The sequence below is a fragment of the Falco cherrug genome, chromosome 2 (genome assembly GCF_023634085.1).
Source record: "Falco cherrug isolate bFalChe1 chromosome 2, bFalChe1.pri, whole genome shotgun sequence".
NCBI classification, from domain to species: Eukaryota; Metazoa; Chordata; class Aves; order Falconiformes; family Falconidae; genus Falco; species Falco cherrug.
In genome coordinates, this window is record NC_073698.1 from 107137606 (window position 1) to 107160778 (window position 23173).

At 38.0% G+C, this 23173-nt stretch overlaps 1 long non-coding RNA gene across 1 annotated transcript in view; it reads right to left on the reverse strand.

Annotated features, from left to right (window-relative positions):
* The window catches only part of LOC114017804 (uncharacterized), a 332083-nt gene that overhangs the window by 290155 nt on the left and 18755 nt on the right, over positions 1–23173 (reverse strand). The window contains exon 2 of the long non-coding RNA XR_003563064.2: positions 9738–10028. This is a non-coding gene — a long non-coding RNA (uncharacterized LOC114017804). The remainder of the gene's footprint in view (positions 1–9737; positions 10029–23173) is intronic.

Below are 23173 nucleotides of genomic sequence, written 5' to 3' on the forward strand. Positions count from 1 at the left end.
GCCTAACTATTAGGACTACGATGCAACTGGTTATGAGGTGCGCAAAATTTGTACCCAGGTCTCTCTCAGAGATACATTTTAATGAAGATATATATTTCTGTTTTCAATAGACATCATTGTAAAAGAAACTACGTTAATCCAAAAGGAGGCAGAGCAGGTAAGTTGAAGAAGAAAAGAAATATTAGTCATTTATTCCATACCTAGAGCTGCTAGTGACATCATGTCTCACATACCCACCCCACTCCAATGCCTGTTCTTGTCTAGCTGTAGACCTCTGACTTCAAATCAGGGCAAGGTATCAGAGTATAAATGACTGCTCAGCCTTTGTTTGGACTGGCATTTCAGGCTGTGTCTGCACCTCCTATCATAGCCATGTTTCTAAAAGCCTGTCTGCCAGAAGCACCAAAGAAAGCAGACAGATTTTTGAAAATAATCTGTATTGCATTTCTCCACCTAGCATTTCTATTTCTTTTGACACCGCAGCTGTGACTTGCACAGTGTGAAACCCTGGATGCTCCGTTGGCCTCCCTGTAGTGGACCCTGAAAAAGCACACATCAGAGTAAGGCAAGTTTTGCCCCAAATAGCTCACAACGTCTACATAGGCCAAGAGGGAATAGGTGATTATCGTACCTCCCTACAGGGAAAATGACTGGTAATGCAATAAAATCACAGGCTACTTCAGATATTTATCAGAATGGCATAGGAAAATGCAGCTGTTGGGCAGGTCTTTATTTAGTCAGCTAAGTCAAAACTTTTTGAAAATACACGATTATAGTCCCAAATACATGCCAGAAAATGAATATGTATACTAAAATTATGTAACTATATCAACAAGAGTTAGCATTCACATCAACATTCATGTTGATGTTGGCTCCCAAACTGTTGTCTCACAAATTTGGATTGAAAACAAAACTACCCAGTGTCTTCAAAAAGAACTTGGAAAAAAATTGCAAATGCAATTATTATTATTTTTTATAATTACACTATGTCGACCATTTAGAATTATTTCCACAGAAGCATTAAAACCCAGAAATTTCCAGGTATTTGTGACTGTTGTAACTTTCTAAAAATTGTGGAAACAACACTTTGTTGCTGTTCAGTGACTCAAATGGAAATATATTTTGTTACAAAACACCAACAGATTGTCAAATCCTTACAGTCTTGTTTTCAGCTTTAACTAGTGCTTGGGTGCTATTTACAATGTAAATATTTATTTTCAGTATGGCAATCATCATTATAATAGTCTTAATCCTATGTCCACACTTTGCAGGGCAAGAAACAAAAGGAAATAATTTCGGTTTTATAGACCAATTAAAGCAGCTGGTTTAACAATGAATGCTTTTACCAGAAATATCTACATTCACATGTACTTTGTCCATTCTGCTTGGACAATAAACATACATAATTTTCAAGATGTTGCATCTATCATCATGAACTATGTCTTAATAATTTAAAGGCACAAACCATTGCAACTGTCTCACAAAAAATCACAGACTAATTGAAGTGATCTACAGGAAACAGCCATAGAACATAAATTTTGTGTGAGAAGTTAATGGGCATCTAAGAAGAAGCTATTTCACACACAGAGTGGTTGTTTCATAGGTATTTCATGGGCAGGCTTCAGGTCAGGACAGCATCCTTCAGTTAACAGAAAAGAGAAATACAGTCTTACAGCCTAATACAGCAGCTTGCTGGAAGTTATCACAACATAAAATTTTCATGTAGCAAGATGTTTCACCATTTCATATTTTTTTTCACCACCAAGATCGTCAAGGTATAGCAATTTCAAAACTTTATGTTGAATGGGGCATGCCAAAAGAATTTTAAAATTCAGAAATATTTCAGCTTTGCTGATAAACACCTTTGCACATTAAAAAAACCCAAAAGACCAAAATACCTTGGTTTAATTGACTGCAGTGTTTCAACACACGTTATTTCATGCACCATCAAAATTCCTCTATCTTCTATTATCACAATGTAATAACTAAAAAGAACGATTTAGTGGCTTGCTGTTTTCATTTTTGTGCATATACCATCAGCTCAGCTATGTTTTGTTTATTATAACTACAATCAATACATGCCTGTACTCAGCACTGAGGAAAATTCGAATGGTATTATACTTAGCACCTCAGGGAACATAGTAATTCATGTACCATAACACATCAGAAAGTCCAGTACCCTATCTCTGACAGTAGATGCTCAAGGCAAAAGAGTAAGGACACACAAACACATAAAGATAGTTTTCTGCTATAACTTCCCAGTCTTCAGCAATTCACATCTCAAGGACTTCCTGAGTTAGAGGTAATGTCATTGTGTTCAACAGTTCTTCATTAATTTTTCATTCATTAATTGGACTGAACACTCTTTGAATAAGGGTAATTTTTTTGAGTCAGGAGTGTCCCACAGTGAAGAGTTCCATAGCACAATTTTATGCGTGTGTATGAAGATACTGCCTATTGTTTCTTTTGAGCATGGACTGTAAAAAGGGGAAGCTCAACTATTATTCTGATAAAACAACATACTAAAATGAAACACGTTACATGCAGTTTTGTCAGACCAACTCAAAAATACATTTTTCATTAGGTGATGTTTGTTTCTGAAGTGACTTGACCTGCAGTGGAATATTATTTTTCCATTCCTTACCTGTTTTAAACTTGAAAATTTTTGGTAGCAAACATTACACAAAGCTAACTCAGATTTTACAGAAACAGTAATTTTCATTGGACAACCAGCACAATTATAAATTTCAATGCACTCTACCAGCTGCAAAACACTCCAAATTCTGCACACTAGATCAGATGCACTAAAATGGTCATGAATGAGCTACAGGGTGTTTTCCAGAGCAGACCTTGTAAGTTTCTTCTTATATCAACCCTAGTAGGACCAAACACCACTTCACCTTCCCTGGAAAGTCCAAAATGTTTTAAATATGTTTCTTATTGCCATTTGGCCTCTGTTCAAAGCCTTTGAGAAAACTAGTTAACAGTCCCTAAATCTATATCTCCTTTATGATGAATATAAAAGAAAAATCCCCTAGATTTCTTAGTGTCCAGGCAAAGTTAAATCCTAAGGATGAAGCAGCTAATAACAGAAGCAGCAAGCCTTGCTTCCTTGATACAATCCTCATATTAGAGCTCAGTCATCCTCATATTGCTGCCTCAGCCCAAAGTTTCCTGTCGCTCTCAGAGTGCTCCAAACCACCAACTTCAGACACAAAAAAATATCCATTTCTTTTTGTAATGGACAAGAAGATGTGATTATACTTCATCAGATACTGAGCAGGTTGTGCTCGGTGCATTTTTCCACCTCCATACACAGTTATTAAACTGATTTCCAGGAATAAAAGAACTCAACAACAAGGATTCAACCAGGGTAAAAATAGCTTTTGATAGATTTCAAAACAATGACATTGCATTCATAGCTTCTTGCGGTCATGTTAAGTTCCCCAGTGATTCAGTTTCTAGCTTTCTGCCCTGGAAGTTAAAAGCCCTCCACTTATATTTTTACAACTACAATTCTGCACAAAATTTATACTCTGCCAGACTAAGAACACTGCCAGCAAGTATGGGAAGTCTGTGCATGTCATATAAATTAATTACAAAATATGGCCTTTCACGAAGAAAGTTCTTTCCAGTTCCAATCATTTTGATGATAGCTTGTAACTATAAGAATGAGGGTTGGTTCTTGACTTTCATGATAATTTTGGCTCATATGGTTTTTGTGACCCTCTATTTCGCCATTTTGGATATATACTGCACAGTGCAGAGCCATCTGATGAAACTGAATTTATCTCAACTACACTAGGGATCTACCTCAGCTAATTAGGCTAGCTGCAAAGATAAATTAGCTCATACCTTGTTAACAGAGCAAGCCTGCTTCTACTGCCAAGGTAACTTGGCTCATGGTGAAGCTGGTATCTACTCAGAACTGTACCATTTGCACACTACTCCTGGTTTACTTCTCCCCCGTCTTATGGTTATACTTTGCCTGAGATTACCTGAATATTCTTTAATATTTATCTTGCCAATCTAAGTTCCTTTAAAATGTCTGTGTCATAGGACCTTTTGGACTAGTTCATTCATGTTGAAAGAAAGCCAACCCCCACACACAACCCAGCCTTCTAACCTAAGAATTTGGTAAAGATATTTCTCTACATTTGCCCTCCAGAGATAGCTTTCATTTCTTCATGAACTCAAATGAGATCACAATCATAAACTGTTATAAATCATGGTACTTTCTTTTATTTTTCAGTCCAGTCAGTATCACTTCTTTAATCCTCCTGAATACACTTCCCAAAAGTACTAAGTGATAGTTTTCATAACAAAGTATTAGCACCTAATTTTATAGTTGCTGGACAGTAACACAGAGGTCAGTTTCTCTCAGTGAAAACAATCGTCTTAAATTTATTGGGTTAAGGATTTTCTAATAGCAAGATATTTTCTCTTTTCATTTAAATGCAAGAATAAAATGGAAAAAAAAAATACACTAATAAAACATGTCTGGATTCCAAAATATTCACTAAGCACCAAACAGCATTGACATCTAACATGAAAAATGAAAACAACTGTTAAGACTAAATATAAACACAACCATAAAAGTCAGCAATTTACCACCTTGAACATCAAAGCTCCTGTCTGATGGCCTTCAGGGTGACATAGTCCAACATGCACTGCTCAGCTGCCCTGCCATTAGCCACCAGTACAATGAAGAAATTTCACAGCAGCGTTTAGGCCAAGACCAAGCCCCTTTTCTAGTATTACCCTTAAGTCATTGTAGGACTGACCTTGAACAACTGATGACTCTTTTTATCTATTATTCACCATCCTTTCTACACTTGCTTCTAGAAAATAGTTTTCAGTCTCTTACAGCCTTTTTCTCATACAGAGAATAGCCATTGTACTCCATTTCCCACAGCCTAATTTAAAGTAAGGAAAGCTAAAGTGTCACAGTAAAATAGTAACTGCTCTTGTTTACCCAAGATCGTGTTTTGATGCAGTATTAAAGTATCCCATAAATAAACTCCTCCTTCCACACTCTTAGACAAGTATGTATCTCAGTACTGGCTAAAACCAGAATAAACATTCTGTACTCAAAGAACATTTATATGTCTGAGTGAGATATATATGTACATACTAGTCTAGATTTTTAAATCAAGCTCAGCGAGGCCGATATTTCTCCATTGCTTTCTACCATTTCACTGTTGCCTGTAAAATAAGCTAGTGTATCTAATAGCTCAAAATCCCATGCCTTTAGCTAAACATATTCAGGGTATTCTAGTCTTGATTTATGCCTTAGTATTAAAAAACAATTCAATTTAGCATGCTGCAAAAAGAGAGGATGTACAGGCCTTTTAAATGGTAGCAGATGAAAGGTCATCAACAAAAAAGAAACAATTACATCTTTCTCACAGTTGCTTTTTTTCTTTGAAGGAACAACCTAGAAGTTATTGGTTTCTTAGTGTATTTTCCCAGTATTGTCACCCTTAATTCTAAGAACTGATTGAATGAATCTCTGTTTAAAAACTGAATATTTGAAGAAAAAGGAAAATTCTCTCAAACTATAAAAAAAGACATGACAAAAATTTAAATGCAGTAATTCACATTATCAGTCATCTCTGCCATCCAATCTCATTGTTTTCATTATAAATGGCACAGCTTGAGCTGCAAAAAGTAGGATTTTTATAGACTATATAATGGCAGAAAAAAATTCAGTATCTATACCCTCTTCAGGTAGGTGTCCTACTTGGAAACATCAGACATTGAAATAATAGGCTTTTGTTGGAAGAAATATGTTGAATGGACTTTTTGTCAGGACTTTCATCAGAAAGCAGGAATACTAGCAGAGGAGAACAGAATCAAGTACGATATATTTGTTCGCAGAAGTAGTAATTTCCAGATGTAATTTCCAGTGGCTGTTATTTGCTGGCTTATCCTCGAGAATGATATAACCCTTCTTTTAAATAGGATGAACTATGACAAACACCATGCTCTACTTACTCTGCTTCCTCATTTCAAGGTAGAGTGCAGCTATCATAAAGATGATTTGTCTCTCTGTGATCCATCAAATCATTATGTTCTTCTGTATTGTTTTTCCTATTGATCCCTAGTATTGAAAACCCAAGGACTATATGGAAGTTGTTCTTCACTGGAGCATCATAGAATCATAGAATGGTTTGGATTGGAGGGGACCTTAAAGATCATGTAGTTCCAACCCCACTGCCATCGGCAGGGGCAACTTTCACCAGACCAGGTTGCTCGAAGCCTCACCCAACCTGGCCTTGAACACTTGCAGGGATGGGACATCTACAGCTTCTCTGGGAAACCTGTTCCAGTGTCTCACCACCCTCACAGTAATGAATTTCTATCTAATATCTAATCTAAATCTACCCTCTTTTGGTTTAAAATCATTACCCCTTCTTCTATCGCTACAGGCGCTACTAAAAAGTCTGTCCCCATCTTTCTTATAAGCCCACTTTAAGTATTGAAAGGCTGCTATAGGGTGTCCCCAGAGCCGCCTTCTATCCATGCTGAACACCACCAGCTCTTTCAGCCTGTCCTCATAGCAGAGGTTCTCCAGCCCTCTGATCACCTTTGTAGCCCTCCTCTGGGCTCGCTCCAACATCAATGGTCTATGAAGCTTTCTTCCTCATGGCTAGCTTGGCATGAGTCAAGGAGTTGGCAGTAACCACCAACCTGTTCATCTAAACTTTAGCTTATTTCTAGGCCACAGGAAACAAGGGTTTTCCCTTGTTGCTTTAAATAATACCAATTTTTTGTACAGTATTTTGAATATGACAGAATATTCAGGTCTGAGGTCATGTCTTCCCTCTAAAAAGATTCTTTAAATGTCAGCCACCAGATAAGCCCTATTTAACTATCATTCCTCTAATGTCAGAAGAATGTCTGTTCCTAAACATTAGCACTTCCAATTTTCAGCCACATTAAGGATCTTTTTCTCTCTTCTAGAAGGTTAAACGGGAGATGATGACAAGAAGATGACTCCTCCCCATTGCTATACATCTCAATAGTACTGTAATAAACACAGCTTGTGTAGGATTAGTTGCTACAGTTGTACTGTTGTTCTTCAATGAGAAATATGTAAGCTCTAAGAGAGGTGAGATAAACATGCTAAATCAGACTTTTCTTCTCTTTCTCCCCAATACTTGCCCTCTCTCTTCCTTAATTTAAAATAACAACTCTGCTATCGCTAACAGAAATGGTTATGCCACTTGTACATAAGTAAAAATTCCACTCCTTTATATGCTTACATAAAATGAATATTTATAAAAACAGCATCTTGGGATGTTTTGTTTGTGGTTTAGAGATTTTATTTATGTGAATGAAAGAAAAGAAAACAGTAGGCCACGGTGTTGGTAGATATACTACATGTGGCAGCAGTGCACATTCTATAGAAAATAGAGTTCCACAATGCTGGGGTTTCTCTTTCTCTGTCCCCACACAGCTGCTTTCACTAGTCTTTGGATGCCCTACAGAGCTTTTATGAGCAGATACAATTCATAAACTTGTATTTTCAGAGAATTTGTAGATTCTAAATTTCTGAGATTTGCTACTTCGTTGTGAAGTTTCTATATTTTCTACATTCTTAGCCCCTTTTGGTATCTGTTTTTCATTCACTATTAGTTGATAATGCATCCTGTTGAATGCATCAAATAATATTAGATTCTCAACTTGGGAAATGCAGCTCCAGTCCTAACTAACATACCATCAGCATATTAACTAGAAAATTACCTTATCAGCAAGGAAAACATCATGTTTTTAATGTAGCAGTAATCATCAGCTAAATCAATAACCTGAGTTTTAAAACGTTTAGCAAGAGCCACAGAATAGCCACCAGTTTCTATTTTCTTCTGCTCTGCCGCTCTGCCCCTGTTAGCCACCCCAAATGTTCTCACAGCCTGGATTTCAGCACATGGTACATTCAACACACTTTTGATGAATTCCTGTAAATGTTCAGGTTTTATGCTCTGGTATTCTCAAGTATTCCTGCTTCCAAGAAAACCAAATTTATAACGTGAGGGGAGGCTGCATATTTCTGGCACATGCAGTTGTGCAGATGTTATTCCTTAAGGAAGACTATCTTGATAGCCTCCATGAATAATGGCTACGAGATGGCAAGGAGCCAACAGTTCTCTTATAGCAGAAGGTATAAAACCACTCTCCTACTGAAAGAAGGCCCCCAGTAGGATAATATATTATTACGCATGATTCAAATTACAGGATCTGCAGCAGGGGAGCTAGTGGCTGAATCAGGACAGCCGCACACAGAATACTGATGATGGGATGATGGAATGCATCATGCATTGAAAGAGCTATGGTTTAGTGTTTAAATCCTCTGTATTTTCAAAGTGACTACAAGGATCAATATATAGCTGAAGCTCCATAAACAAATTGTACATTACTGTGTGCATGGAGCAGGCAAGTTATCACGTTGTAACAAAAATTCTATTTAAGAATACTTCTTCAAATAAAATTTTGCTTTACCAAAGACTTGACCTCTTGAAGCCCACTAGCAATAGATATAGCTTTAATTTAATAACACAATATTGAATTTGTCTCATATCTGATTCTGTTTCAGCTATTAGAATACTGAAGAGCAAAACCTTGCCTCATTAGATTATGCGGTCTGAAATCTCTGCATTCCACAGTATTCTGGGCTGGTTTTAAATTGTTCGCACAACAAATTACTTTACCCACAAAGAACTAAATCCAAATGTTCAACACAATGTTGGCTTGCCCAAATGTTTTCCATTTATAATTGAACACATCTCAAGAAAATGTGCATGTTTATTATTTTTAAAAAACCCAAAACCAACACACACAAACCTATTCCCTAATATGAAAAGCTGGCTAGAGAATAGTTTTTCAAGCTAAGATCTAATCTTTTCTGTGTAGATTAAGCACATCTGAAGTAAAAAGAGAAATAGCTAAACAAAAATTTTATATTTCGCTTTGCTGCAACATACCCTGAAGCAGTATGCAAGCTCTCCATTGACTTCCTTTCATACTGGCTCTTGTATTCAGTTATTCTGGTAAATGGATGCAAATCAGGTGCATTGTGTTGAGGTGGAAGGAAGGGGGTGAAATTTGTTCAGAAATGATCTCAGTTCTATTCATTAATAAAATGACATCTTGGCTGAAAGTGGTGAAGAATGAAATATAACAGTACTGAACTTCACTCAGTTGTAACAGATGCATGTAAGAACCTTTAGAGAAAGCCAGATATGTAAAACGGCCACAGCGAAATGATTTCTGAAGCATTACAATAAGTACTTAGACCGTGATGGCAGCTAAAGATGCAAACTCAATGCTGCAGCAACACCCTTTTTACCTTCCAAGATGGTTAAAGGTAATCTCAGGCTATAATTGGAGGAAGCAGTACCACATTAGGTAAGGACTACAAGGAGACAAACATACATGAAAGAAAAATATATGCACAATATTAACAATAAAAGACTCTTTTAAAGGTTTTATGGGGCCAACAGAAAAAAAAATGGAACAATGCCCATGGTTACCTGCAGAGACAGCACACAGTTAAAAAAAAAAAAAAAATAATCAGGAAAAATGTAGCCACCTTTTGCATAGCGATTCAAATTATGCTGGCAGAATAATTAATGGAGGACCTAATCTCTGTGAGGAAAAAAAAAAAAAAAAAAAGAAAAGAAAAAAGGATACGTTAAACAAAGTTCATTACTGCATGATGTAAATGAGTTTCTCACCAGTGATGTCACTGATTGGCTGGGATGTAGAGCTGGTTTCGAACAGTGCAGCATGGCCGGATTGGCTGCTAGCTCTTCTGGTTACTGCCTGCTTGGGCAGCGGTCGAACCAGACACTTTCTGTCTCTCTTGTTGTCGTTTGAAGCAAATCTTGTTCAGCCCAGCTGTGTCTCCATAGTAGTGGCACCCTAAGAGAGTCTCCCTCCTGCTTCCCACAGCTCATCTGTAAGGCGGTCGCTGCTGTGAAATACCAGCCTTTGGCACGGAGCCCAGACTGCGTTGTTAGATCCGTCTATAATACAGAAAAGAATTTTTTTAAAGCAGTTCTTTCACCGAATTACATCCTAAGAAGGATTAATAAGCACTAAATTGCAACTGATTTGTGGACTTTTAAATTATGTAGCTAGCACACTTCCTGAAATAAAACATTATCTAACCTGCAATAGCACAGCATCATTGGTTTAAAAAAAAAAAAAAAAGGAAAAAGAAAAAAATGAAAAAAAATGAAAAAAATGAAAGAAAGCAAGAAATAGAATCAACAACTCTTCTTTGTTTACCTTGATTACAAAAAAAATTCTTCGTTTTTTTTCCCCCCTAGAATGGTAACTGATATCTTGGTGCTACACAAGAATATTTTAAACTATCGCTAGTTTTCTATTTACATCCAAGTCATTATTTTCAGGTTAAGACCAGGGATCTTAATTAGCATTCTCTTTAACTATGCAAACTGAGACAGGGCATGAAAGAAAAATGCTGTATGGAAGAGACAGAGAGAAAGAGAGAGAGAGAGGAAGAAGGAATAAAAAAAAAAATAAATCTGTGCAGCTTTTACAGTTCAGCTGTCTGACCCCCTGCAAAAAGAATGCAGTCATATCAACTTTGCCAGACAATGGAGTACCTACAGGCTTTCCTCTAGACAAGTCCTTTATAACCAGTCAGTATTATGTGCTGCAGACAGTGGCCAATCGCTAAGCTGCTTTCTACAGCAGTGACACAATAGGTGCACTGGCCACACTGTCCTCCTAGCCTCTGACAGCGGTTCAGGTTCATTTTTTGTACACTGGAATACGCATATGTCTTTAATGTTCCTACTGTATGAAAAAAAAATATCAGCCTAAGCTTGCTTTGTTTTGCTATAATTACATCAGCCTAATTACTGCAGCCGAGCCGCAGTGCCACTGCTCAGAGCGGCGCATAGGCATGCACGTCATATAAATATGCATGAGCACGCCTGCTTATTTAAATACAAAAATGCATCAATTGCTGGTGGTGCCTTTTTGGTTTTGTTTTCTGCATGTCCTTCCTCCCCCCTCCAACACCCATTCCTGATGAACCAAATGAGTTAAGGATGCCTAGCAAATACGGTCACCATTTTCTCCCTTTATTTATCCAAACTTTTATTCGTTCTGTTCTAATTGCATGCATTCAGTAGGAACTAAAAAAAAAAATTTCAAATGCAAATGAGTGTCAGTTAGTAAGGGGAAGGGTATTGCAGACCTAGGGCATTTTTCTCCCTTGTCACTAGCCATCAGAGTAAGCGCTTGTAAATTAATCTGCATGCACTCCATCACAGCCACGCATCAGATGCCCAGTTCTTATTAAAAGCATCATGATCCCCCAGCATGTGCACGCATCCAGCTTGTGTGTTTGGGTATTCTGTAATTACAGCATCTCTTGTAACAGTACCTGAATCCACTCATATAGTCAAAAGATTAAATCATCACTATTCACATATTAGACAGACATAATTGGGCACATTCTATAATGGGAATCGCCATGCTAATTTTTGTGATTTTATGCATGGGATTTACATATTCATGAAGAGAATAGCTGTTATGACCGCCGACAGAGCAACATGAAAAGAAAAGACACCATTCTTCAGCACACAGAGTATACAAAACCTAGGGGGAAAAGATGCAGCATATGGCGACAAGGAAAAGAAGTTGTTTGGCTTTCAAGGGTTATTTTATTTCCTATTTATAAATTCTGGGTAGACGGCTTACAAAAACATGTGAGTATTCTAAACACAAAGGCAAAGTAAATCTGTGTTATTAGTAATCATCCACTAGTAGCTGAAATAAAATAATTTTCCAGTTGGTGCCCAATGTTCTGCAAGTTTTACCTTTGCTTTAAAGACCATTTTCAGTTTATGGATGCTTAGGACATATTCCTCCAGGAATGCACAAAAATACTAACGAATCAGAACGGAATAGAAATTCCATCCCATATTTAAAAATCTTTATTCTAATGCCTGCTCTGAATTAGGGAGCTACACCTTTCCCAGGAAAGCTGGTGTTCTTCATTATCATAGGTGATTTTTTCCCAACTTATTAGAACTGCACGTTTTCCAAATATGATGAAACATATCCTCTTAATGATTTTCAGGTTCTAACGTTTTTTAAAGAATAAAAAAAAAAATAATCACCAGAGTATAGATAATTCAGGCAGTATTGAACAAAGTGCACATTGATTTTACTAACATTTTTCAAACAAATAGATAAATAGAAAACACACATTATGATTACTGTAACCTTGTTCCTTTCATGCATTCATTATAATTATTTCTAAATGTTTGTTTATTTCTCTGGTATCTGCCGCTCAAAACGTCCCAAATTTCCTTATAAAAGCCAGAAAACATTACCTACAGATGTGTGCTTTTCCTTACATTTTCCTACATTTGGTAAAGATAATAGCACAGATAGCAAGGTGAAAATACTTAATTTTTCCAGTGGGAAATGAAAAATTTTAATGCAATAGCCATACGTTTGATAGGCCTTGTTGTATATAAGTTTATACAAAACAGTATATTTAATACTACCACAAAAGAACAAAAAAGAGCTTTTTTTTTCTTTACATTCAGATACTATACATCTCTTTGAATCACAGTCTGTCATGCAGTAACACTTTTTTAATGACAGAAACTATATCATATATTACATCATGAAAAATACATTACAAAAGGTGATAGAATTTGTATAATGTATCAGATTTAACTAACGTTATTGAAAGTGTATTTGAAAATAATCACAAGAAATTGCTTTTGGTTCTCTAAAGTAGATTTTTTATTTTTCAAAAGCAAAATAAACAGTAAAAAAAAAATTAAACCCATTAATATTAACTAAAGAGTATTTCTTCAACCAGAACACTATTATTGTCTTTGTCAAGACGATAAGCTGCCAAATACCTTCTTTGTGTTTTTCTCTACCTAAAATTCAAACTCCAGCAGCTTGAAATCTGTGAGCTAATTATTAATTTTTCACTTTAGCTTACATGTCTGGGCTATGACATCATATAGCACAAAAATAAGCTCCATTGCTAAAAGGAAAGCATTTAGAGAACTGAACGGTGATATAATTTTTAAGATACCAGCCTTTTAAAAACCTTAGCATGGCCTCTATTCAAGAGCCTTACTCCATAATGCCAAGTACATTAGTGCTAACTTGAAGCTTTTGTTAGAGGATAACATCTGAAAACTTCATATATTCATGGAAAAATTTGAGGTAGTTTTCCTTAGAGAAAATATGTGATTTTGTGTTATGTGCTTACTGATAGAGAAAAATTAATGTTTCTTGGTTTTAGCAAGGAACCTGACAAATTACATGCACTGTACTGAAGTAAATAAAATCACATACCTCTAAACGTGGACAGATTGCTGTCTTATTTTATAGTCCCTACTGTACTGTGTTGTGGTTTTGGGTTGTTGTTTTTTGTTTAATTCATTCAGCAGAGAAAATATTTGTAACAATAGTACAAGTCTAGAAATTTCAGCAAAAATATTATCTGATTTGTTATACCTGGCATCAAATGAAATGGACAACAGTCAAAAAAAATACATCTTTGTCTAGAGTTAGGTTTCTATTTCTACAATTGCATCTTGTATCACATCAGTTCTCTGCATCCTTCATTAATTATAATTGCTGTTTTCTTTACAAACTACCATCTTTTGTTCCGTACTTTTATAGCATGTAGTACTATTATCCTCTGTCCTTTACTGAAGTTCTTATAAATTCCCAGATTAAACCACACTACGTCAACAACATTAGTTATGACGATATTATACCTGCTACATCTTCAGCTTCCAAATTATGGTCTGAATTTTCAAACAATACTCAGGCTCTGGCATCCATGTTTAAACCCTGGTCCTGCTATAAGCTTCATTCCAGAAAACTACCATGTAACTGAAATTTAAGATTCTAAAGCAGGTTGTCTGACTTTCATAAGTGCCAGAAACCTGCAGCTCAATTATACGCTACAGGAGCTCCTGTTAACTGAACTGCCTTAATACGATGCAGATGCCAAACACTTTGCTCTTATAAAGGACCTGATGCAGATATTGACCTGACTTTTTTTGGTTTAATAACTCTTACAATCCCAAATGCTCTGATGGTGGAATAGAGCTTTCCAGTTTTGGGCTTGTAACCTTCCATGGAGAAGCAGCAACAGCATGGGAGGTTAAAAATGTAGCATTCAATATTACTACTTAAATTTGTGGCACCATAAGGCTAGTATTTGGGTTGATGTTAAATATCAGGTCTGTAAAAAAAGTTGCAGTAAAAAAAAGTTTACTTATCATCTAATAATCTCTGTATCTAGTATCTGTATCTGGAGAAGTGCTAGAAACTTGGAAATTCATTGCCCAGGGCCTAAATAGATTAGCTGTAAACTACTCTGGCTTTATAGCACTGACAGAGACACACAGATTAAAATTCACTGAAGGATTTCCCCCATTGTAACTTTCATGAAAATATCCAACCAAGCAAACCTACGTGGGAATAGTGAGATGCAGTAATTTTTCTCCCTTTTTAAATTAAGATTTTCCAGGAAACCTTGCAGCGCTATATACCTAATAAATACAGAGCCTACGTTTTTAAAAACTTACTTAATAAAAGGAGATAAAGGTGCATTATTTTGAGGTAAAATCATAACCTGTTTAACATGTAATGTTTCATACATTCTTTGGGGATTTCCCCCCATTTTTCCATATTTTTATTTATTATTAAAAATAATGGAAGTAAATAAAATAATGGAAGTAAATTTGCTCGGTCCTTTTAAATGTCATTGAGGAGTCACACGTAGGAAATTCTTCAATTAATCTGCTTCAAGAATACATTAAAAATATTTGCCTAAAGTCTTTGTCACTCTAAAAGCATGTGCAGTTCTAGTGAGAAACTCACCTTCATTTACCTCTTGAAGAAACTTATTTTAGGGTTATTTTAACCTTCATTTCCTACTCAGTTGCATCTTCCCCTTACTCAGAATTCACCCTTCCCTCAGGCTCTACTTAGTCCTCCTGAAGAGGAAAAATTTAGTGATACACTTTTGACAGTATTTTCATGAAACTGATTGTACAGACATGTAAACAGATGATTAAGTGTCTGTTTCTCCACAGTAGCTATAGTGCTGTAAGCACTTTTACTTTGCAGTACCCCACCCACCATAAACCTAATTTCACTTACCTGTCTCTCATTTATTTGGAAAAAGGATACTCTGGGCAACATTACATTGGCTGTTACTATGTATTTGACCCGTTGTCTTCATAGCCTACCATAAGCTGTTGCTGTAACTGAGTTAACTGAACTAAACTGCTGATTTAACATAGTTTTCCTTCTTTCTCTTGCACATGTATTAAGTAAACCTCAATAAATGTCCATTTCCAGTAGCAAACACTCTGGGTTTTATCATTTGATACAAGTGCCAAAGCAACTGCATATTAAATGATGGATCTACTTTCAAATGTTGTTTTATCTCAAGATGAGTAAGAGAGTCTATCTGAAGGCCCCTAAATGATACGGTACTGTTGAATGTTTGAATTACCAGGACCCAGAGATGAAGATAATAATTTTCAGCTTTACATTAGTCTCCTTATTCATGATGATGTACCATTGCTGTGAAGAGGACTAAACACACCCATCTACATCAAGGATTTTTGTTGTATTAAAAATATGCATCTAGGACACACTTGGAATTTCTTAATTTAAATTGAACATGAGAGCCTACTTTTAATGTAGTCTATTTTGGGTAATATTTCAGCACATCATGAAGCCACTGGCTAAGCAGAAAACCTGTAACTCCAAGCTGTAACTCCACTTATCTGCCAACTGTTTTGTAACTTCAGGTTAACTTTCCTCAAATACAGAAAACAATCACTGCATTTGAAAGAAAATGCTAAGTTAAGGAGTCCTTTAAGCCCAAGATGTCTAAATACAAAGTACAAGATGTCAAGAGCAAGATAACAGTCCCCTGAGTCCACATGTTAAATCTCCCAGGGAGGCAATGTCAGTCTGGGCTACTGGGTGCCAGTGACAAAAACACCAAGGCAACAAAGGATGGCTACTGACAGGTACCTCTGACATGTTGTTACACAAGGAAGTTCCACTGCTTCCCCTAAACCGCAGAAAACCCCAATCGTTAGTACATAGCACACACATTGCACCTTGTAAGCTAGCAATCAGGGCAGGATTTGGCAGTCTGTGTTTAGTATTAAAAATCTTAGTGCCACCTGGACTCCCAGGATGGGAGACCATGAGTCCTGTGCGGTGGCTGCCCAACATATGGAAATGCCTTGGATACATACTGATATTTTAAGTGGCAGTCAGTGTCTAGTTTTAAAATACTGAATCCTACCCTCAGACTTTATCTTCACCTTTCAAACAAAATGAATCTTGAAGCAGGGCAGTCTGGGGTTTTTTGTTGTTGGATTTGTTTGTTGGGTTTTTTTTTCTCTGTCTGGAAGCCACAGTCTAGAAAATCCACTCAGCAGCAAGCATCTGCCATCCCTTTTGGGCATGTCTACTCGGCGAAACACAGTGCCACAGAAAATACAGTCTTGGGCAGCATTTGCAGTACAATATCATTATGACAGTCTTTTGTATTGTGGCAGGCTGATGTTGGCTGGCTGCCATATGCCCATGCAGCCACTCCCTCACTGCCCCTCCTCAACAAGACAGGGGAAGAAAATAAGATGCAAAAGCTCATGGGTCAAGATAAAGACAGGACAATGACACACCAATTTCCTTCACTGGTAAAACAGACTCACCTTGGAGAAAAGTAATTTAACTCATTGCCTTCCCTCAGTGGCTCAGAGTGGATGAGGAGCGGGGGTCACTGTCAGTCAGTAACAGCTCCTCTCTGCCACTCCTTCCTCCTCACATTCTTTCCCTGTTCCAGTGTGGGTCCTTCCCACAGGCTACAGTCCTTCAGGATAAACCTGCTCCTGTGTGTGTTCTCCATATGTTGCAGATTCCTTCAGGGCACATACACCTGCTCCAGTGTGGGGTCCTCCACAGGCTGCAGTGTGGATATCTGCTCCACCATGTTCATCTCTACAGGCTACAGGGAAATGCCTGCTCAGGCACCTGGGGCACCTCCATTCCCTGCCCTCTCCCCTCGGGCCAGCCGGGCTGTTCCTGACCCGTACCCCCCTCAGCGCCGGCAGCGCTGCCCTCCCTCGCGCAGGTTTCCCCACGGCCATGGCGGCCATGGCGGCTGCGGGGCCCGGCCTTGCCCTGCGCTGGGGCCGTTGGAGCCGGCTGGAACCGGCTGGAACCGGCTGTGCCCGGCACGGGGCAGCCCCGGCCGCACCCCACAGGGGCCGCCCCCAGCCAGCACCTCCACACCTACACCCGGTGTGCACTGTTGCCTCTTTCTTGACTGAAAAACTTCAACAGTGAACACACACGTTTTTCCTTGACTGATAATGTGTTTAAATGAACACACACATTGTGTTCAAAGTTTGCCTGTGTGAAGCACCACTGTGAAGTAGTTACAGTGCTTATGGCTTTTCACCCCAAGCTGAGATTTCTCTACAGAGTGCTTTAGTTTTCCATGGACAGGTATCCTTAGCCAGCCTTCAGGACAAAACATGTATAAAGACCATTTTCTGTCCAATAGTTACATTCCTCCTGCACACAGATAAAAGAGACTCCTGATCCTGTCTCACCTCCACAAAGCTAGAGAAAATTCTCTCACAAGAAAAAAATTCTCACAAGACTTGCTCAAAACCTCATTCTCAGACTTCTCTGGTAATGGGTTGCTGGGTTGATCTAAAAGGCTACTGTCCCCAGTCACGAACCTGCAATGCAGGAGCAGGACAACCCTTTGAGAGCAAAACCAGTAGAAATAACTTCCACTGGCTGCTGCTCTACCCAGGCCCACAGGTCTGAGCAAGGACAGGTAACAAAACTGCTCCACAGCCTTTAGAAGTCCTCCAAATGAGTGTGTTGCTGAAGAAAGGAACAAATAACATAATGCCTACTTTAACTGGCAAAGGACAAAAATATTGACCAACTCAACCCCAGGTACAGAGCCATGGGAATACCCAGGTGAGGATGCCCAAGCACTTCTTTTTTACTAAGGAGAAAACTTGCCTACCTATTACATTAGGTCTTCCCCCTTTACATAATTCTTAGGAAGCACAGCCAGGCATCAATCACAGAACCCTATGTATTACTTTAATAGCTAGGATTAATAAATTACAGGTTTCCTAGTATAAATACACGTGTATTCATTACAAGCTGCTATTTGAAACGTATTGATAATTGTGAAAGGATTTGGACTGTTCCCAAGTCAAACTGTGCACTCTGCGCAATAGCAACCTTCTCTGCAATGATCACTGCCATAGCCTGTATCATAGCCCGCCTCTTGATTTAACACACCTAGGTGATGCTGAAATCCTTGAAAAATCTATCCTCTATAAGTCTATCCTTGATAAAATCAGTACAAGATGCTCCTTGAATGTAATGCACAAGGCATGTAAGAAATGCATAAGGGAACACCAAACTAGGATACTGGTGCTGCACGGCTCGCAATCCTCCCAGCAGAGGGATGCTGCCTTTGAGCACTCAGAGGTTGGCCCAGTTCTTCTAGTGAGCAGGCTTCTCTACATAGACCTAGGAATTCTCTGCTCTAGAGGCACTTGGCCGAGTTTCTCACCCTGGTCTCCTGATGGACAAGGTCAAGGGTTGCTTTGAAAGGGTCCAAGATTCCCTGTGGGGACCGGGCAGAAAGTCAGAGGAGTCTCTGCCTCATCAGAGGTTCTAGCCTGAGCAACGTGTGCTGTAAAAATCAGGATTCTGTGCTGTTCCCCACAACTGTTTAGCTTGTTGGTTTTGTTTAACTTATCTAGGAGTAAAGTGGCCGTGCCTAAGAAATTTCGTTATTAAAAAAAAAATTGAGCTGCCACAGCCAGATTAATTATGCAAAAGGATGAGTAATCACTTGAAGTATTTTCAGCAGTTGTCACCCTAGTTTCACAGCTTACATGGTCAACAGGTGAGGCCCTTGACAAACAACAGTGTTACCAGAAACTGAATCTGTATAGGGGAAACTGCCTAAGAAAGCCAGATCTGTGCCCATGATCAGCAACACCCTGCTGTAGGACCTGTCTACTGGTACCACTTACAGCTGTCAGGAACCTGCCCAGAGAGACACTGGACCAGGTTGCAAGTAGTGGCGTACTTCAAAACTGATTTCCAGTCTAGTTATTTCTGAGGATTGGTGACTTGTCCTAGGAGTAAATAAGGCCAAGGGAGATTGAAATAATATGTGCAGAGGGACTTGCAGAGAGACAAAGCTGCTTTCTTCATTCTGACTGAAAAAAATAGCTCTTTAGGCAAAAGAAAAACTCTGCTCAGAGCAGACAGTGAACTATAAAACACAGTGCAAACATTCCTAAAAACATTATTCTATTCCTGTAAGCCTTGGTAGCTATTTCCAAGGACCTTAAATAGAAGGAACCAGTCAGGGGTGGGGTGAGGGTGGAGACTTATTTGTATAAATAATATATCTTGATATATTTGTTAAGTATTAGACCAGTATTAAAGCAGAGATCCTCAAAATACTCATGAAAGGTATGGCTGTTACCTTTGTAATTTTACAGATGGAACTTTAATCTCGGAGTTATGAAGCTAAAAAGGTAGCAAGTAGAAACGAAACATTCATCTCCTAAATTCTCCTTCCTGTGAATAGATCTAAAGCAAAAACAGGAATCAGCCTGATCTAAACTATGTAAGAATTCAGTGTTAGCGCAGCTTAGAAGACTTTAATTTTTTATTAGCTTTCATTATACTTGTATGCAATGCAACATACATAGAACATACTTTGTATATAAGAAAAAAAAAAAAACATGTGTTACCTTCACCTGCAGTTACAGTAAATACCAGGGAGAAAACAAAGGAGAAAAATTTGAATTGGGTAAATTATCTAAATTCACAAGTTAGTAAGCATACATACAACTCTTGCAGCAAGCTGACAAAACATTATTCTGCAGCAAGGTTTCCCATCACCAACTGAATGCAATCACTAAAACTATGTATGAAAGAAGGGCTAATCCTACAGTCCATAAAAATTCCTTTTGCTTTGAACAGTATTTTGCTCCTGGATTTGAGGCATGAGAACTGAGTGCTCTTTTCCCATGAACTGTAAGGGGAAAATGCTCCTGACACCATTAGCTTGCTTTGCCATAGCAAAGATAAACTCTCCTACATCAAATGAAAGATGTTACATTCCACAAGGTCTTTCAGAATTGCATAGATAGGTCACTCAGAACACAATGCCTGTATTAACTGGTGGGGTTTTTTTGCTTCAAAAAGGATGTTTTGGCCCTCTACTTGAAAATACAGGTGGGAGATAGAGGGTGGGAGAGGAAGTCTTAATGAATACATGCTCAAGGAAACATTCAGTGATTACATTGCGGGATTCCCATTAATATCAGTGGGGGTTGTTTAGGGATTTAGCTATACAATGCCTTAAAAACAAGCATCACAGGTAGGAGGACATAACTGCTTTGAATTTGTCTGTACCCCTACGTCTTCAGCCAGGGAGGTTAATAAAAGGTTTAAAGAGAAGCAGTGGCAGAATAGCAGTTCTGATGTGATGGCAATGCTGCCTGTCCTGCTGGGCTCTCAAGCCTATTTGACGTGTCACTTCTTGCCATCACTGCACAGCTGGGCGAAATGCAGGCATAGAATTATGTGCACTGTGCACTTAAGCATCAGCCCGCCCAGAACATTCAAGTGAGCAAAACCACTACAGAACTGAACATGTTTGGCTTTACTTCCATTTTCCACCAATAAAAACATTCAGATTTCTCTGACTTCTTAGGAAAAAATAGATGAAGAACCTCACAAAAGTTCAGAAAATTCAGGAACAAGCTCATGTTACTTCTATCCTTTTCAACGCCTTATGATTTACCTTTTAGTTAGGATTTTGATGAAAGCCTTAAGTAACAGGGGGTTTGTACTAAAAAACCTATTTCTGCTCTTATCTAAAGCACTAGACTACAATTTAGTATAAAAAAATTAATCAAAAAGGAGCAATCTTCAATATATTATGTGACCTGTAAGAAATATTTAGCATTAATCATTCTGGAGGTAGCTAGAAAAGGAAAGGAACAGGAGAAAAATCTGTAAGGCAATGAGGATGCAGTCAACATCAAACTTTGAATGCTCAGGAAGACAGGCAACAAGAAGAACTCGACAAAAGTTATTAGAAGGAATTCTGTGGTGGTAAGATTTTGGTAAATTTTTTTGTTGAGAAATAAAAGTTTCTTCAGGCAAGAAAGCATCCTACCTGCCTTGCAGTGTTGGGGAAACATAGAATTTCATTCCTTTATAAACCTGCTCGCAAAATACGAAAAGTACTGTCCTGAGGAAGCAGTATGGTGGCTAGCACTAAGGTAAGAGAAGTACAGTCGTGCCATCATTTTGTCGGTCCCCAAATGCTGGTACACTGCAAATCTACATCTTCTGTTCTAACTACTTCACCTAAGCACTAACACATCTGGAGTACCCACCCTGCTACAAAACAGGCCTTCAGACCTGAAATTCATGTAGACAATATGACCACATAAAGAACTCTTGAACAAAGACCAAATGAAAAAGATGCGAGACGTGTAAACGGACTGTGGAGATGAAACACATCATTACAAGTTAAAGTCAGAGCATTAATGTCTGCTGTGTTGCTATGCAAGGTCTGAGCGTATGGCTTGCTGCGGTATGTAAACCTCTTTATATGAACTTCAGTGCATCAAGGGATTGACATAGACATTGATTATGCTGCATGCTATCCGTCCCACATGTCGACACAGCAGTATTTATTTTTTTTCTTTTCTTTTTTTTTTTAAAAAAAACCCTTACAGGAGGCAGGCATTACTTATGCTCCCATTTTTTTCAGCATAATCACTCAAGAAAGTGATCATCAGGTGCAAGAGTCTTGCCCTGTTTGGCAGAACAATGATTATAAGTGTTCCATGGTCAGAGGATTTAGCTCATTTCCCACATCTACACAAGCCTTCCATACATATTTTGTTACAATATAAAGATGATGAGAAACACAGTATATACTTTCTTTCCATAAATGTAACATGCAGATTTGTATGTTCTCCCTCTTGCAATGGAAGGAAATAAATTCTCACGGGCTCTGATCCACCTCGCTTTCTGTTTCCTTCTTTTCTGTTTTCACCGTGCTTTTCAGAGGCTGCAGAGGTCTGATTCTGCCCCTAAAACTTGGGATGACATAAACCAGTTTTTCCCTAACCATGAGTGAGAAGATTTCACCCTGCCTGATCCAACTATTCTATATGCCAACCTGCATTAATCCAAACAATACATCCCCACAGGCTTTGAGAAGCTGTGTTAGTAGGGTTAGATAAGGAACACTAATAGTACTGTTGATTTCAGGTGTTCTGTCCCCTACAGGTCCTGCAATCATTTATATAAAGACACTTTCCAACTAATAACCAACGCTAAAACCACGGAGGAGTACAGGATTTATGCATTGTGAACTTTTCTGTGTGGCAGTAAACCAAAACGAATCATTTCCATGACTGTATCTGATCTTGCCAATCATTTGCATGATGCAATATATATTGTTCTGCAACTAACCTGCTATGTATTTCCAAGTAAAAATATCAAGAATGATAATATTTATACACATCAACAAGAAACACACTTGTTTATGTGCAAAGAAAAGATTAAAGTCTGACTGAAAAACCTCCAATGGGTATTGCTGTCGGGTAAAGGTACATGTTTTCCCATGTGCACATTATGCATGGACACTGAGTCAGTAAATGAAAGAATAGTTACAGAAGCACATGTATAAAAAATGTTTAAACATAATTTGTCCCATATGTGCTATTCTAAATGCGAATATTTTTTTTTCCAAAGATTTTTTTCTCCTCCCCTCAAATCCTGAAACTTGAAGTAATAACTATTTATTTACAGAAAACACTCCAGCTATTTTTTGTTTTCTCCTTTCCTGCTATACGCTCCACTCAATGTACCAGAAATTCATTTTCCACAAAAAATATTGTTGAAGGTGCATAAAGAAGAAAGACAATGCTGCATATACCTTTTAATACTTAGTACTAGCCACTGTCTACACTTCGAATGCAGGTGTGGCTGCCTAAAACCAGTCAAGATAGTTCTTTTACATGATACA